The following is an 18,091-nucleotide window of genomic DNA, read 5'->3' on the forward strand; positions in this document are numbered from 1 at the left end:
CGGCTGCCGCACAGTTACGCCGAAGCCGCCGCTAGACCACAGTCCTTCTGTTGCAACGCCAGCGTTTACCGAAGCGGACGCAAGACAGAACTTGCATGCTTCTTCTATCTTTCCTTGTTCCTTCTCTGCTCTCTTCCCCCTCTTTCATGATATAAATTTCATGCGCACAACAAACGCTTGTCTTCTGCCTGGTGACACCAACCAGTTCATGTCTCCGGCGGCGCCTTTGCTGCCAACGTAACACACATAAAGGGTTGTTTTTTTACAACCGGTTGCCTTTCGGAATTGCTTCAGCACCGGCAATATTCTAGAGAACGATCGAGTCCATACTGTAAGGAATACCCTGGGTGAAACCGTACTTGGATGACATTTTAGTCGGGGAGACTGCTGATAATCCCTACGTTAGGCTTCGACAGGTTTTGCAAAGATTCAGAGAACAAAGCATTAAACTTCGCGCTGACAAGTGCCGGATAAACGAGGCCTCGGTGGTTCATCTAGGTCACCAAGTCGACGCCGCAGAATTGCACCCAACAGAAAAGAACGCGGAGGCCGTCAGACTTGTTCCAGCCCCTCGGAATGTTACTGAACTGCGATCATTTTTGGGTATGCTGACCTTCTACAACAAGTGTTTACCGAACCTGTCGACTCTACTGGCAACGCGATGGTCATGGGGAGCGACAGAGAAGGATGCATTTGAAAAAGCTCAAGACGCATTGTGTACCGCTCCGGTACTGACTCATTTTGACCCGTCTAAACAGCTGTTTTAGAATGCGGTGCTTCACTCTATTTTGTAGGAGCCGCTCTCTTTCATCAAGTGGACGGGCCGATAGGGTTCCGGTCGCGAACCTTGACCTCGCCCGAGAAGAATTATTCTCAGATTGAGCGACAAGCACTGGCTTTTGTCTACGGCGTCACACAGTTTCGCGCCTATCTACTTCGAAGAGAGTTCACTCTATAGACCGATCATCAGCCCTTGCTGGGTCTCAGAAGCGCGGACAAGACAACCCCTACCATAGCAGCAGCTCGGATACAGAGAGAGGCTATCACGCTAGGCTCCTATAGGTACCGTTTCCAGCATAAACATGGGATACTTTTGTACAACGCCGATGTGCTAAGCCGTTCACCCATACCCTCACAGCATGCATCGGAACTGGAGGACTTCACGCCAGTCGTCCTATCCCTAGGTCAGCAGGGCATCGCTGCTGTGCCAACTAAACAGCTGCAAGTACTAACGGCGACAGACGACCTCATCTCTCAAGTATGCAAATACACCCGCTGCGGCTGGCCACGGGTCGTTAAAGGAGATAGCGAGCTCTCAGAATATTAAAAGAAGTGGTATGAGCTGTCGGTGGAAAAAGACCTGTTGCATTGGGGTCATCGCGTGGGGGTACCTGCGGCCACCCGCAAGAACTTTCTAATGCGCATGACTCCCATCAGGGAGTGTCATCAATGAAGGCTAAAGCAAGATCGATATTTTAGTGGCCTGGGTTGGACTAGGGCATCCAACGCCGCCAACTGTAATAACTGCGTTCAAGTGCTGCCTATGCCACCAGCACAAAGTCCTGTAAACTGGCCGAAGACGGGCAAAAGGTGGTCGCGGCTCCATATCTACTATGCGGGGCCCCTGCGTGGCAAGAGGGTGTTAATTGTGGTGGATTCACATAGCAAATGGATTGAGGCTGTGCCGGCAGCACATGCCAATACCCGAAGTACCGTCGAGAACTTTGGAACAATGTTTGCCCAGTTTGGAATACTACGTGCGGTTGTGTCCGATAATGGAACGCCTTTCATGGGGTTCGAATTCCGTTAGTTCATGTGGTTAGTTCATGACATTGCACATATGAGAACATCTCCGCATCACCCACAGAGCAATGGGTTGGCTGAGCGTGCTGTGCGGACTGTTAAAGACGGTATAAATAAGATTGGAAACGCCGAGTTGACGACCTCCATGACACGCGTGATTTGTAACTATAGAAATACTCCTGAACAATGCGGACTGTCACCTTCGGAACGGCTTTTTGGCTACCGGTTGCGCACAAGGCAGGACTTATCTTTTCCTCCCAGGAACCGCCACAGGGTCACGGCCAAGCCGACGGAAGACACCGACTGGAATTTCGCCCCCGGTGAATCCGTCTATGTGCGAAAGTATGGAACGGGCCACAAATGGACACCGGGAAGGGTCACGGCCACGACCGGTCCTCGACATTTGGAAGTTAGGACTGAGGCGGGGATTGTCAGTCGCCATATGGACCAAGTACGAAGGTGCGACAAAGGATTGTTTTTGAAGAGCAAGGACACTCGGCAATCGGCGCTACCTGACAACAAAGCGACGACCGAAGACACCAAGGACTCGTCTGCAGGAGCACAACTACTACGACGGTCAACGAGAACAAAAAAACCGGTGGGCCGTTATGGTTATTAAGGCGGAAGAAGTGTTGCAACGCCAGCGTTTGCGAAGCGGACGAAAGACAGAAGAACTTCCATGCTTCTTCGCTGTTGCCTTGTTCCTTCTCTGCCCTCTTCCCCTCTTTCGTGATATAAGATTCAAGCACACAGTAAACGCTTGTCTTCTGCCTGGTGACACCCACCAGTTCATGTCTTCGGCGGCGTGTCTACTGCCAACACCTTCGAAGCGGGTGTGCCGGCTACCTACGCCGACGTCATGCATAGGTGACCACTGCAGCCCACCATGCAGTCATATCAGTTGCCACCCCGTCAATCACGTCCTCCGCCATGAGTGGGTCCTACTCCAGCGAACCGATAGCGCACATCTGACAACCGCCAGATAATCTTCGCATGCGGTTACGCCGGCCACGTGGCGCTTTATTGCAATCGCGTGCAGCCACCTCGAGTCGCGTCGCCCACCACCAGCCAGTCGAACCATTAATTTTACGACCCGCCTACGCCTATGTCACCGACGTCACACCAAGATCCATCAACTCGACGCTCTCCATGTCCACGGCGTCACTAGTCGTAGCAGTCCACAAGGCAAGGGATGCGGCGCTAGGGAACTGCGAAAGCCCTCACCGAAGCCCATCAAACGCGATAGACGTGTTTGTGGACGGTGTTCGCGCATCTACCCTTGTCGACACTGGAGCCGACTTATCCGTTATGGACGAAAAATATGAGCTGATTACTGCGAAATGTGACGACGCGACTTCCTGGTATGTCCCTCCGTACAGCCAGCTCCCAGAGTATTCATGCTAGAGCAGTATGCAGAGCTCGCGTCGTCATTCAGGACGTTCTGTACGACGTTGAGTTCATCAAAATTGATGCATGCTCTCACGATGTCTTCATGGGATACAATTTCCACTCCCGCCACGACGCAGTAGTTCATTGCGCACCAGCCGAAATTGGACTCTCCCCGTTCTCAAATTTGACGCCGGCAGACAGATCATCAGTATCGATCAAGATCCTTCTTAAAGACGATACCAAATTGTCTCCACACTCGTCGACGGCTGTGTCAATCGACTGCGCTGGTCTCTCCAACACCGTTACACTCATTTCGCCATCTGACCACGTTTGCACTAAGAAATGCTTGCTGGTACCTTTCGCGACCGTGCAACTCTCTCAGCGCAGCACCGTTATTGTTGTTACCAACCCATCTCCGTACATTGTTACGTTGGTGCGGCAAGAATGTCTCGGCAGAGTTGAACCCCTCGAAGACGCACAAGTTTTGGACGTACCCGATGACACGCATTGTCCGAGTTCCCGTACGCTCAGTGCTGATTCCACGGCCCATTCTTCACCTGCAATGTGTTGGGCTCCTCCATTGTTGAAACCCCACATCGGTCAAGCGTTCCCAGCTTCTGTGCCTGCTGGAACAATTTTGTTCTTTCGATGTTTGTGAAACTGCTCTTGGCGGCACCTCCGATGTTACGCATCTCATCGACACTAGCGCCCAACCACCACTGCGGCAACATACGTATCGCGTATCTCCCGCATAACGTCGGCTAATTAATGAGCAAGTCGACGATATGCAACGACACGATGTTATGCGGCCCTTGGACAGCCCATGGGCGTTCCTTGTTGTTCTCGTTGCGAAGATGGACGCTTCTGTGCGGTTCTATGTGGACTACCGACGGCTCAACAAGATCACTCGCAAGGATGTTTATCCGCTGCCGCGATTTGACAACGCGATTAACAGCCGGCAAGGAGCAGAATTCTTTTCACCTCCTAATTTGCACTCGGGGTATCGGCAGGTACCCATGGCTGGTGGCACTCGACCGAACACAGCCTTTCTCACACCCGATGGCTTGTACGAGTTCAACTACATGCCGTTTGTTCTGCAGGTATGCGCCCGCGACCTTCGCGCGCATAGTGGACACCGTTCTGCGCAACTTAAAATGGCACACGTGCTTGTGTCACCTGGACGCTCTCGTTATTTTCGCTCCGGACTTCTCCACGCATCTCCAACGTCTGCGGCATATTTGGACACGTTTGAGCATATCCGGCCTCCAACTCAATGTGAAGTGCCAATTTGCAGAATGGCAGCTGACAACGCTAGGCTACGGCGTGTGTAAGGATGGAATCCTTCCCGATCCGATCAAGCTTCGGTCCGTGGCCCAATTTCCCAAAACTACGTTCGCGAAAGAACTGCGCAGTTTTGTAGAAGTGTTTTGTACTTCGACGCTTCATACGAAATTTTGCCACCATCACATCGCCACTGACCAATCTCCTTGGTAGTAACGGGCCCCTAAATTCGTGGTCGTCGGATTGCGACGACGCGATCACATAGCTCTGTCGCTTGTTGACGTCTCCTCCCATACTACGCCACTACGACCCTACGGCCCCAACGGAGGTACACACGGACGCCAGCCGTGTAGGCCTCGACGCTGTCCTTACTCAGCGCAAACAAGCGTTTCCCGAATATGCCGTGGCATATTCAAGCCGTACGCTTACTATAGCCGAGCCCAGTTACACCGTCCCGGAAAATGACTACCTGGCAATCATCTGGGTCCTTACAAAGTTCCGACCTTATTTGTTTGGTCGCTCATTTGACGTCGTCACCAACCATCGTGCACTGTGTTGGTTGTCGTCATTGAAGGATCCCTCAGGCCGTCTCGCCCACTGGGTGCTTCGCCTCGAAGACTACGACATCCACGTGCTGCACCGTAACGGACGCCAGCATGCTGACGCCGATGCCCTCTCGCGCTCCCCTTTCCCTGACGACAATGCCGCCTGCTCAATATATTACATTGGCGTTTCTTCGCTCGGCGTTCACGCCATCGCTACCGAACAGCGCAAGGAGAAATGGATCGTCTCTCTGTTAGACTCGCTCACTCACCCGTCGGCAACACTATCTACTTGCGCGTTGCGTCGCCAAGCCCATCATTTCGCCATTCATGACGACCTAATGCGCCGACGCATTTACAACGCGGACGGCCGCCAGTGGTTACCATTGATCCCTCGCAGTCTGCGATCTGAAATAATGCGAGCCGTTCCACTCTGATGCCGAAAGCGTGCACTCTGGGGTATCCAGAACATGCCATCGCATTCGACAACGATACTTCTGGGAAGGGATGTACCACTACGTGCAGAAGTTCATTCGCTCCTGCCTCCATTGGCAACACCGAAAAGTTGTCCTAACTCTCTGTTAGGGCGCGTGGGCATCGATTCGTATGGAACACTTCCTCTGACGCCGGCTGGTAACCGCTGGCCATCGTCGCTTTGAGTACCTCACGCAATACGCCAAAACCGACGCCCTTCCAGCGGCTACAGCGAGCGATATTGCCTCATTCCTGCTACAATGATTCATACTGAATCACGGTTCACCTCAGGAGCTTCTCAGCGATCGAGGCCGTGTCTTCTTGTCGGAAGTCGTCGAAGCCATCCTCAAGGAGTGCCATGCTGTTCACCGCAAGACCACTGCTTACCACCCGCAGACGAATGGCCCAATAGCACGCTTTAACTGCACGCTCGGCGACATGCTGTCAAAGTACGTCGCCGCCGATCACACATATTGGAGTGCCATTCTGACCTTCGTCGCCTACGCATGCAATATCGCCCATCAGAGCACTACAGGTTTTAGGAGCTGGCTCGCCCGGTTCTTAAGCTGGGGCAAAGTGCCGCGTCGTAAGCGTAACCTTAGTTCCAGAGGTGACCGCCACAGGCGCAGCTCGCGCGAAAGAGAAGTCTTCTTCCTCTTTTTCTTCGAGCGCCTTGATGATGACATTAACGCAGCCAAAACCACATATAGCATAGCCAACTGTAGCATGCGCTCGCTCGCGCGAAAGAGAAGTCTTCTTCCTCTAGTTCTTCGAGAGCCTTTATGGTGATAATAGCTCAGGCAAAACTGGATTATCTCCGAGCCATCTCCTCCATCATCATTAACTTCGTGGATATGGCGTGATTTATTTTCCCCCATTCTTCCTATTGTACACTATCGACACGATACTTCCATGCAAGCCGGATCCACCTGAGTGTGCGCCTATTTATGCCCAAGCAATGCTTGCTCAAGAGCGTCGCGAGATTGCCAAGATCTTTACAACGCATTAACAAGAGCAAGGCTCGTGATCGAGGTCCGAAGAGCAACTGCAGAGACAGCACCACTTCTGAGAGCATTTTCCTCCCTGGAGCTCTCGTATGGCTCTCGTTCCCTGCTACTGCAAGCGGCCTCTCTACAAAACGACTGCCGAAATACGAAGGCCGCTACCGTGTCTTCGACGGCACATCCCCGGTAAACTACGTGATCGAACCCATCGAGCCATCTCCGGATATGCGCCGTCGAGGGGGCGACAGTGTCAACGTGGAGTGCCTCAAGGCCTACTATGACCCGCTCATAGTGACAAGCTGTTGTGGCGAAGCCTTAGTACCCTGTAATGGGTTGCGCTTTCCAGCGGCTTCTAGTGAGTCGTCCTCTTCGGCGCGTTCCTGAAAGAACGCGGCTCGCGCTCAGGGTCCGTGCTTGTGCCTCTCTCTCTCTCTCTCTCTCTCTCTCTCTCTATATATATATATATATATATATATATATATATATATATATATATATTTAGTGTGATCATAAGTCATAGGCGTCATCCTCTCACCTGTAAATACTCATCATCACCACTTGGGTCTGTGTAGCGGTGCTCAGGCTCGAGAGAAATAAAGAAGTCTTTCGGCTTGGACGTCAACTCACAAGTGATGGAGGTACTATATATATACCTTATATACCTTTTGGCGGCAGGCAAGCGTTCGACAGTTGCGAGCAGTATGCGAAAAAGGACAGCTGTAGAATGACAGCCAGTCAGGCGCAATAACATACGTTCATGATAATAAAGGGCAGAGTTGCGCTCTGTCATGTGTTGTTCTAAGGCGTCCGTTCAGATGTGTTTTATGATCACGCATAACACGTGTAATAAAAAATTGGCTCAAAATATATCTTTGGGCGATATAGCAAGATCAAATTTCTCGATTTCAATAATGTTTTGTAAACTATGTCAGGGCATTCAGACAACGTTCTACTCACAATCAAACGTAGACCAGCATCCAAAAGTGAGAAAGCGAACTGTGTTGAACCTGTACTTACCGTGATTGAGCCAATCTCATACTGCTGTAATGAATAGGCGTACCACAATAGACGTAGTTGTATTTCTTCTTGATATGTTTTTATTCGTAGTTACAAACTTGATGTTCCGTTTGGAAGGGCAACAGTCGTCAAACTGCTTCTTGATGCTGACGACAGCCATGATATTAAACGAAAAATGCCAGCTGTTGGCGTTATTGAAACCTACACGCATTTCACTATTGATACATAGAACGCGAAAATATAGAATGTGCAATACACACAAGCACTTTGGAATGTAACATGATGCTGTCGTTTAAAAACCACGTGGGGTGAAATGTCGGGCTTCTGGCGTCCTTTTTTATAAGAATAGCGAAGCGCTGCCCCTAAACATAAGGCTGATTCAGCATATTGGACGTTTATATTGTTACAGCGGAGCTGTTATGGTAGATATTGACCGTGTGTCGAGGTTGGAGAATTATAATCATCATGAACCAGCGCTCGCTCAATCACTGCTCGACCATACTGTACAAGAGGAGCTGAAACGTGCTGATATTTGTCCAATTCCTGCAGCACATTTGTGCCACATGCATTTCATTGCAGAAGAGCTGTAATGGTCGAGGTTTGCCGTGTGTACATGTACATGTTTCAGACATTTTAGAGGTGTAGCTTAGCGGTAAGATGCTTGCCATTGGAGCGTGGGGACCTGTTCCCGCTGTCTCACAGAGACAGCGGGAACAGCCTTTTTTCTTGCCGAAACGTAGGCACCACCAGTGTCCCAACACTAGGATAAGTTGAGAACACCTCACTGGAGCTTCCCATTCCCCTCAAGATGTCCTTTTATGGATTTTATAATGTCGGAAAGGTTGTTGTGTGTCACTACCCTGATATTTGAATCGTTAATTGAGAAAATGTTGAGGTTAATGACCTTTGTAGGATGTTTATTGCTATAGTTGTCATGATTTCTTACATAATGATATTTTCTATGTTAAGACTTGCTACGGAACCCCCCGACGACGGCAAAATTGTGCCGAATGTGCTCATATAATTTCTATCCCAATAAGACAAAGCAAACATTGTGGCAAAGTTGGGGCATTGACTTGTGTACGCAGTCAGCAGACGTTGTAGCACGAAGCATTTAAGTGAAGCTACTATTTCGACAGACTTGCCTTTGTCGAGGCGCCATCACTTTTCCTTAGCAACGCCTTGGTGTTTGCACAGCTTGAACTTGACCACTTTCAGCTGCTGTAGAAGAGAGTATCATAACCATGTCGATTCCAGAATTAAGTGGACATGTCAAAGAAGACTGTTCAGAGAAGACTGTTCAGAGAAGGGCAGAATTCAGATGACGAAAGAAAAAAAGGAATGGTTGTGCAAACTCGTTTAAAAACTGCGTTGGGTTTTGAAACGTGCATGGTAGAATCAAGAAAAGAAAGGTGTCCCGGCAGGAACTAAAAGTGAAGCACAAATATTTTTAAAGAAATCGTAAATGTTACTGGAAGCGGTCTTGAAGAATGGTGCCTCTTAAACTAAGCCACGCTTCTCTAGTGCAGGCTAGCCGTGCGAATAGGCACGCTTACCTTAAGTCAATTTCACTTAGAAGTCCTTGAAACATGTTTGAAGAATTGCTATGTAAAATGACAGATTGCTTTATTCTGTTGTATTACATAATGAAACAATTTACTGGTAGATTAAACAGTTAATGCTATTCAAATAAAATACAGCGCTTTTGAGAATGAAAATGTATTTAACGAAATTATGCAGAAAAGCTGTGACCGTTGTAGTGAGTTTTTGAAGTTGCTTTGCTTTTTACTGTCTCCTCCTACCTAACTAAATCAAAAGGTGAACTTGTAGTCGATACTTCTATATAAGATATTTTCAATTAAGCGTACAGGAAGAACTAGCGTGCACGAGTAACTAGCGGGTATGTGGCACACGGTATTGGTGGAAAGGATTAAATTACGTGGTCCGCAAGGAAATTATGTTATTCATCTCCTAACTACGAGTCTGCGAGTGGTGTTCTTCATACAGTCACTTCCTCTAAATAATATTTAGTAATTACCAATTTACACAGAGGAGCACGAGAGTGCCAACACGTATGTTATAACCGCTAAGCCGCTTCACTTAGCTAAATTCTTCGCAGTTATTATTATTGTGTCGAAGTACATGTGCATTTTGCAGGTATCGAAAGTTGAACTGCGTAATTGTGTAGTTTTAAATATTTTTGTTGCACATACCAAAAGCAGCGCGATCGATAGTGGAAAACACGGCCGTGATATTTGATGTAACAGATGGTATGAAGTAAACCATACTTGGTACAGTGTAATTTATTGTATCAATAGCATGACTTGCCGAGGTGTCAGGTAAAATGATGAATGAAAATCGACAGGGTGCCGAAGGTTGTTGTTCAGACTGAGATCAGTATATATGATCCGGGAAAACTTTTTAAACACCTTGTGATCAAGGAAATCTTGTTATCTGAACAAGGGGCACCTTGTTAAATGCGACAAAAGATATAGGGATACTGCCGGGAAAATTTCAGAGTCGCAGGTGGCATCCTCGTATGTTTGGTGATCCATATAAGAAAGTGCGAAAATATCCTTTCGAAACCAGACATGGTTCATTCTAAGAGTGACACAAAACATCCAAAAAGCACAGTCTACATGAGCTGCCTCTACACTGGAACACACTGGAGCATCGTCACTTCGCAGAATGGCATGCTGTTTCTTGTGCAATGCTTTGTTTTCGCAGAAGGTACTCGATGCAGCTTCTGCCAGTTGGTGTCGTTATACCCGCGTTTATTTCGTGTTGCACTCGAGAATGATGAATACAGTTTGGATAGCGGAGTTGTTAAAGCCGATCACAAATGGGCGAAGTATCGCCCGCAGAAAGTGAGGAAGGGTGAGGAGGAGGGGATACGTCAAATACATAGCATAGCCATGTACTGCATAGTAAAGCAAGGGATCCGAAAAGGTTGTGAAGAAGAGTGATGCGTGGGGGAGGAGGGGAGAGCATATCACAGCCATGTGTGGCGCAGTATAGCTAGGGGCGGGAAAGTGAAGTGAGACTAATGAGAGATATCACCCAGCGCGCAGAGCAATGCGCCAATCATCTACCTACAGCCAAGTGGACCAATTTCTGCGATTCACTCAACTGAGCACTGACTATGGCTACAAGATAAAACCTATTGAAAGCCATGATAGACCCAACGAAGACGAAGAGTGAAAACAGTAAAGCTATTGAGAGATTCACACACCCATACCCTGGCGCAAAAGATGGTCTCATTGAAGCCATGAATAAAAATGCTTTGGAAAAAAACGGAACGACACCTTCATAGCTAGGACGTTATAAAGGATCACCGCAACAAGATTTAGACAAGCCTTTTAGGGACGCAGAAATCAGAGCAGCCGCATGTACTACAAAAAAAAAACACGGTGGCGGGTTCAGAGAAAAATCATCAATGGTATCAAGCTTTCACAAAATATATGAACAAACATTGGCTTGCAGGAAGTGTTCCACTAAAACTGAAACATGCGCTTGTGGTCATGGTGCCTAAACCAGGTGTCGAGAATACGAGACCTATCTCGCTCACGTCCTGCTTGGGAAAAATGTTTGAAAAACTGCTCAGTAGCAGGCTCCTTAGTCAACTCAAGATCCACCAACTAATGCTCAACACCATGTTTGGCTTTGGTCCACACCTTTCAACGCACGATATCTTAGTACTCTTAAGAGAATAAGAAGTAATGGACATCTCTAATGTTGGGGAAAATATCATTATGACCGTTGACATAACGGGAGCCTTCGATAACATGAGTCACGAACAATACTTCGAGGTCTGAAGGAAGCTAACTGTGGAGAGCGAATATTCCAATACTTCAAAATTTTCTTATTCCCATGACTACAGTATTGGAGATAGGGGATTACGTATCCCACATCATTCGACCTCCATACAAAGAAACAGCACGAGGGGTGGTCATTCCACCCAAACGTTTCAACGTTGCCAAGAAAAGCCTTGCAAGAAATCTCAGACATTGCCGGTCTACCACATGCGATATCTGCAGACGACATCACATTATGGACAGCTACAGGCAGTCTAGCAGAGAAAGAAGATAGATTACAACAGGCAGCTAGAAACAAAGAAGAGTACAGAAGGATACGGAGACTTGAATGCTCAGCGGGAAAGAAGGAACTTATTCGCTTCAAAAAGTAAAAACACAAAGGATAGACCCCAGCTGGAAGTCAGGCTAGAAGGAAATATCATTCCGGAGAAAGATAGCATAAGGATACTAGGTATGCGGATGCAAGCTCATCAGACATGTCTGCACACTCTAAAATAAAAACAGCGGTACAGCAGACCTCACGCATGGTCTCGCTCATAACATACAGTCACAAGGGCATGAGATAACAGGATACCCCCCAACTGGTCAAAAGTCTCATCAGTCGTACTACATCTATCACTTCCGTATCATAATATGAACAGGGAAAATAAAGAAAAAGCAAACCAAATAATAATATGGCCTACAAGGCAGCCCTAGGATTACCGCGGAATATTTCAAACGACAAGCTATTTGCGCTTGGTCTACAATACAAAAACATCAAGAAACTAAAGAGGTACCAAACGAGCATAGAGAATGGTACATGGTGTCGCCAATACCAAACGTGGATCCTAATGTGCTTGGTGGGAGAAAGGTCAGGCGGAATGCAATGACAAAATGACAAAATGTATGAACACGGTGAGATTGTAGGCACAGACCGTTGAGTGCAAATTATAGCCTGGGCTTCAATAGACCGAGACTCGACAAAAGAAGCTTAGGGGGTCGCAATAGCCCTCGTAATAAGAGAGATGGATGCGAAAGGCTCAATTATACATCATTCATGACACACAAAATAATTACAGAAACTATCTTAAGGGCAAAATTGGAGAAGTGGCGCTCCGAATACTAGCTGGGAGTCGATGGGACCCCTCAGTGAAATACATCCCGACTGTAACCTGGGCACCGGGGATAGTGGACGGTACTGGGAACCTCCTTGCAGACGAGACGGCTTGAGGCTTTACGAATAACTAAGCCACCCACTTTCTCTGCGAAATTACCCTACCCCTCTAGACCCTTCCTACGCGCCGATTTTTAGATATTAAGGAAAAATAGACAGATCTATACAACCCCCCCCCCCCATGCAAACGCAGCGCTGCGGATGCGACCATGCTACGAAGGCTAAAAAATTGATGTTAAAGTTTACTGAGACAATCAATTCCAAATGTCCTTGATGAATTGTTTGGTCACTAATATTCATATTGCGCAGTTCACAAAACAATTATGCTCGAAGCCCTTAGCTTAAAATACTGCTGATAAGTTATTAATGAAGTAGTATTAATGTCCGGCAGTATTATTCTCGCAGTTATGAAAATATACCTTTGAGAAATTACTGCGTCACACACATTTATGTGGAGCAGTCCGCCATAAAGAGCTCATCGTTGCAACTAGATTGAAATGCCATTGAGAAATCATTTCGTCAGCCATTGTTCTGCTCAGCACTTTGTGATGAAAATATCATCGACGTGATTATGTGGAAATGACATTAAAACGATTTCGTCAGAAACATTGCTGCTGCACGAACGCTAGTTCTGCGTACATGACTCATGCAATGACTTTTTACAGCAAGGCTGTATATGGCAAAGTGAAACTAAAGTTCGGCGGTACAATGAACGCAAAAACTATGTGCCATAGAAATTGAGGCATACCTACAACTCACCACTGTCAACTAAACATAACGAAGTCATGCGCGGGCAAAAAATTATGTCCTAAAAATTGGAGAAATACCACGACTCGCCGCTGGTACACTAAAAGCTAAAGAAGAAAACACATGGGGGCCATACACCAATAAACCTTTCTCGGCATACGTAACCAATCATTAAGGATGGCTTTAACGAAACGTCGGTGTTAAACCTATTATACACACCGGGGACGCACGTTTCACCTTCACTGGTCCAGGATCGGTACGGTGCGTTTGGGTGGTGACTTTTGAACTGGGGAGCTGCTCTAGGGCTGGGCCTGACGAAACATGATTGCCCGCGTCGCATGTCCAGTGTTGTATGCGTTACACGTTACCGTTACCGTTACCGAAAAAAAGTAACGGACGTTACTTCCGCCATTACTCCATACCCAGAAATTTTAATCATTGCGACTTCACTGCATGCACCCGCAATAAGAATTTGATAAAGCTGAAAGCACTGATTTAACGAGAATAATTTGCACAAATGTGCCGTTCCATGGCAATATACCTGTACATGCCTGAAGTAGCCTGTACAGTTATATTAGATGCCTTCTAACTCTATGGCGCCTGGTAAGGCCATTTTTTTCAATATGACATTCAGTAAATACTTCAGTAAATATAATGGCGTGCTTCCACTAACAAAATTATTGCGCAAACGTTTAGCAACAAAAAATGCTTAAATGGCATAAAGTCGGCAAAAAGTATTTGCGCGCAATTATTTTTCAATTTAACCTGAATAATTACCTCAAGAAATTGCGACTGTGTATGTGAAGCTGTTCAGGCTCAGCCTCGCTTCCCCAGGAATTAAATAGCCAGAACGCTAATCGCAGCTGCAGACAGCAAGGCGCAAAAGTAATTTTGGAAATGAAGTTTACAAGAAGTGTCAAAGCATTGCACGAACACCTTCCGAATGTAACTGCAACTTTCTTAATATAACAAGCAGTTGCATTTCAAAGCTGTCATCGGACAGCTTGCCTCGTTTCTTGGTGAATACCTCCACACTTACGCTTTGTGGTACTCCTGCATTCACTTTCAGAAAAAATCCGGCAGATCCCAAGTGCCGTGGGAATCGATGTTATGCGAACCATGCGCGGGATGGTGACTGTGGCGTAATTTTTCAGATTGAGTGCAACCTTACGGAATGACGCTAGAAGAATAGGGAAGTGGTATACGAACATTCATATGTTGAAGAGCCGCATATATATTACATAACCAGTTGTCTACAGTTGCGTAACGATGGCAACAGCAACATGGGTGTTGCCATCACCAGAGCCGGTAAGCTGTAGTGCTTATATTCTTCAATACTGGATAGCGCGAATCCGAACAGGACAAAGAAGGAACACAGATGCACAGGAAAGGTGTTACTCGCAACTGAGCTTCATTCAGGAAAGTTTCCCTAGATATATACACAGTCGAGTGGCACGCGCAGGCGCTCTGCACGTACGTTACAGTCACATTTACAGTTATTATGCTTATATTTGTCCGTTATAACCGTGTATACACCCGTGTGTATGCCTAGAAGGGGTTCTTGACAGTTGTTGAACAAGGTCATCATCACCACTATCAGTGAGCACCAGCAGCTGTACCGGGCACGTTAACCGGACGCGTTCGTGATCGCAGCACTGAGGAGTCTAACAGTAGTGAAGTGCGTGGTATAGTGAAGCTGGCGGAAATCCTGGATGCCCATTACGTTGAAATGATCTATGATGGCTCCTGTCGTGAACGTGGCAGCAAGGTCTTTTGATGCCCTCTCCACAACCAATCCGTATTCCCGCAGCCAAGCGTTTTTGGGTCTTGATAAATCAATGTTGAAGTCACGGGTAATGATGAGAGGCCTGGTTCTCTCAGCAGATTTATTGTAGGAAGCATTAAAGCCGGTTTTTGCGTAATCCACATGGTCCACGTTGCGGACCACGTGGACGAGTGGATGGTAGTTGAGCGTTTTTTAGGGGTGTTCTGTCTTCAGTTTCCTCACTTTCCTTGCGTCCGCCGCGGTAGTGTAGTGGTTAAGGTGCTCGGTTGCTGACCCGAAGGTCGCGGGTTCTATCCCGGTCGCGGCGGTCGCATTTTGATGGAGGCAAAATGCTAGATGCCCGCGTTATGTCCGATCTCGGTACAGGTTAAAGAATACCCGATGGTCAAAATTTTCGGAGCCCTTCGCTGCGGCGTCTCTCATATCATATCGTGGTTCTCGGACATAAAACCCCGACGATTCTTATTACTGTGTGTGTTCGCGGTTACTGTGTTGGTTGAGACTCTGTATCACCTGTGGCGCATACCCGCATAACATTACCTGGTTTACAGGTATGTGCCACACGCAAATGAGAGAAAGGATTTCATGACGTACGCGACAGGTATTTTGCGTTACTCATGTCATGACCAGTGAATCGTGTTCTCCATACACAGATGCCCTGCTATGCCAATTTTGGTGTATTACAAGTTATGGAGACGACTAGGAGGGCGTCCAGACGTAGGCGGCTAGATAGATAGATAGATAGATAGATAGATAGATAGATAGATAGATAGATAGATAGATAGATAGATAGATAGATAGATAGATAGATAGATAGATAGATAGATAGATAGATAGATAGATAGAAACGGCCAAAGTGCCTGAGGTTCGCTGGGAAATGCTTCGCATTTAAAAAGGTGGTGAACGCGCGGATTTTGGTTGAACCCACTCAGCGCGATGTAATGATGCACCAAAGGTACCGAGACAGTCGTTCATCTACAGTTGTTGATGTTGTGGAGAATGCATTCCCGAAGAAGTCATCGTTCAGCTAAGGCGGGCCGCTATACCTGAGTCATGATCCCCGCAAGCCAAGAAAATCTCGACAGCTCGCTTTTGACGGTTACGAGGACAGCATTTCGCTTCGATTCATTGACGATCAACGAAAACTTGAACCTCGATAGCATGGTAGCCGAAACTAACAGATCCATTTAAGAAATTTCGAAAATTTGCTCCCAAATGCAGTCTTCCCCGCGCAACAAGGGACCCCGCGCGTGGTCGCTTTGACAACGGTTGGCAGGCCGACAGTAGTGCGCCACTGCGACGAAATAACATCGGCGAAAGATCTGGCAAAGTAGCTCCTACGAGGCGGAAAAATTTTGGGGAAAATTCTTGATATGATTGAAATAAAAAGTAACGAGTAACGTCACACCTCGTGTTACCGAAAAATCGTAACGTCCGTACGTTACCCGTTACAGTTCCGAAATAGTAACGAGTGCGTTACTAAGTTACTGAAAAAAGTAACGCGTTACCGGTAACGCCGTTACCTGTAACGGATTACCGTCAACAAAGTACATGTCACGCTCCAGCTCCCAGGTACACTTACAGATGGCGTAACTCCCTCGATCGCGGACGAGGCGGTACCCGCACAGTGAAAAGGGGAAGGGCGGCTCGAGTCTGAGCACGGCGTAAAGTCACTGTAGCCGGGGTGGGTGTGGCAGGGTCTGCGACAGGTCCGTTCCCATCAGTGTTGCGGAATGGGCGCCTCCATTTCATTCCAGTTCCATTCCGGAAAATTAGAACTTGCCGCAATTCCATTCCTTTCAATTCCTCGGAATGAAAAAAACTTAGCCCATTCCCACTGCGGGAATCGCCGGGTAGCTCAATTCCATTCCTGTAATTCCTCAACGTAGGCAAGTGCTTGATTTCGATATCCTCCATCACGAGCGCTACCACTGTTGCCGATATGGCGGCCCCCATGGCTGTTCCACTGAGGGAGGATATCGAAGTGATGGAGGATAAACCGCAGTCCGTCAATTGAACAGTGAAGGGAGTGCACGGGCGGAACACTGCGAGAAGTTTGACCACCGCATTAGTCCCGACGATGCGGTGATCCTGGAACAAGAAAGCGGCTTCTGCCGGCTGTTCCTCCTCGAGCCTTGGCATATGCGAAAGACAGCGGGGAGCATCAACCGTACCATGGGGACATTGCCCTCTCTCTGCTACCAAGGCTTGCGACAAGTTTCGACAAGAAGGCGTGTATAAACGCCTTGCATCTCGGGCCTTCCCACCCCTGAAGAACCCGGTCAGGCTTCGAAACGTCGGGTATCCTGAAATAAATTATTGTTTGGAGTTTTCTCTTCGGTTTCTATTACCCAACCATTTAGGCTTCTGCCGAATGTTTGCCTTTAGTTTTCAAGGAAGGCTGAACATACAGACAACGTGCCAGGCTACTTCCCCTCTTGATCCTCATGTTTGATAGATGCTCCAGCGACCGTTATTTGATACAGCGTAGGTACTTCCTCACGAGGTAGGAATCACATAAGCAATGCTTTTGTTTAACTTCAAGAAAATTCGCAGCTCTCACTAGCAGAGCGAGGCTTGAACCGTCACCGCGGAGCTAGCCTTCCATCTAGTTATTTTTTGCTAGTATTGCCATGCTTTCGATGAGAAACTAAGATTTTAGTACTAAGTATGCCTAGACTAGGCGAGACTTCGCTAGACATGTCACGTGACTACCTCTTAGATTATGTTGTGATGTTTGTCTCGTGACGAGCTGTTACGTAGTTTTCGGGGGAACATCTTACGTGGATAGCCATTGTGTGGTTTACTGCGGGGGCATGTCTCGTGACGAGCTTGTACGCGATGTTGCCTGATTTTTGTCGCGTAAGAAACTGTTTCGTGATTCTTAGTCACGCGAGTAGCTACATCACGTTAGCTGATTGTAGTCACGTGGCTAGTTATGTGATAAAACGTGATTTTAATCACGTGAGTGTTACGTGGTTTCTACTGACATGGCTGGATGTTACGTGTTGTTAGGTGATTTTGTCACGTGACAAGATCTTACGCGATGCTTCACACTAGAGGCACCAGCCTTAAGGGAA

The sequence above is a fragment of the Rhipicephalus sanguineus genome, chromosome 7 (assembly GCF_013339695.2).
Source record: "Rhipicephalus sanguineus isolate Rsan-2018 chromosome 7, BIME_Rsan_1.4, whole genome shotgun sequence".
Lineage (NCBI taxonomy): Eukaryota > Metazoa > Arthropoda > Arachnida > Ixodida > Ixodidae > Rhipicephalus > Rhipicephalus sanguineus.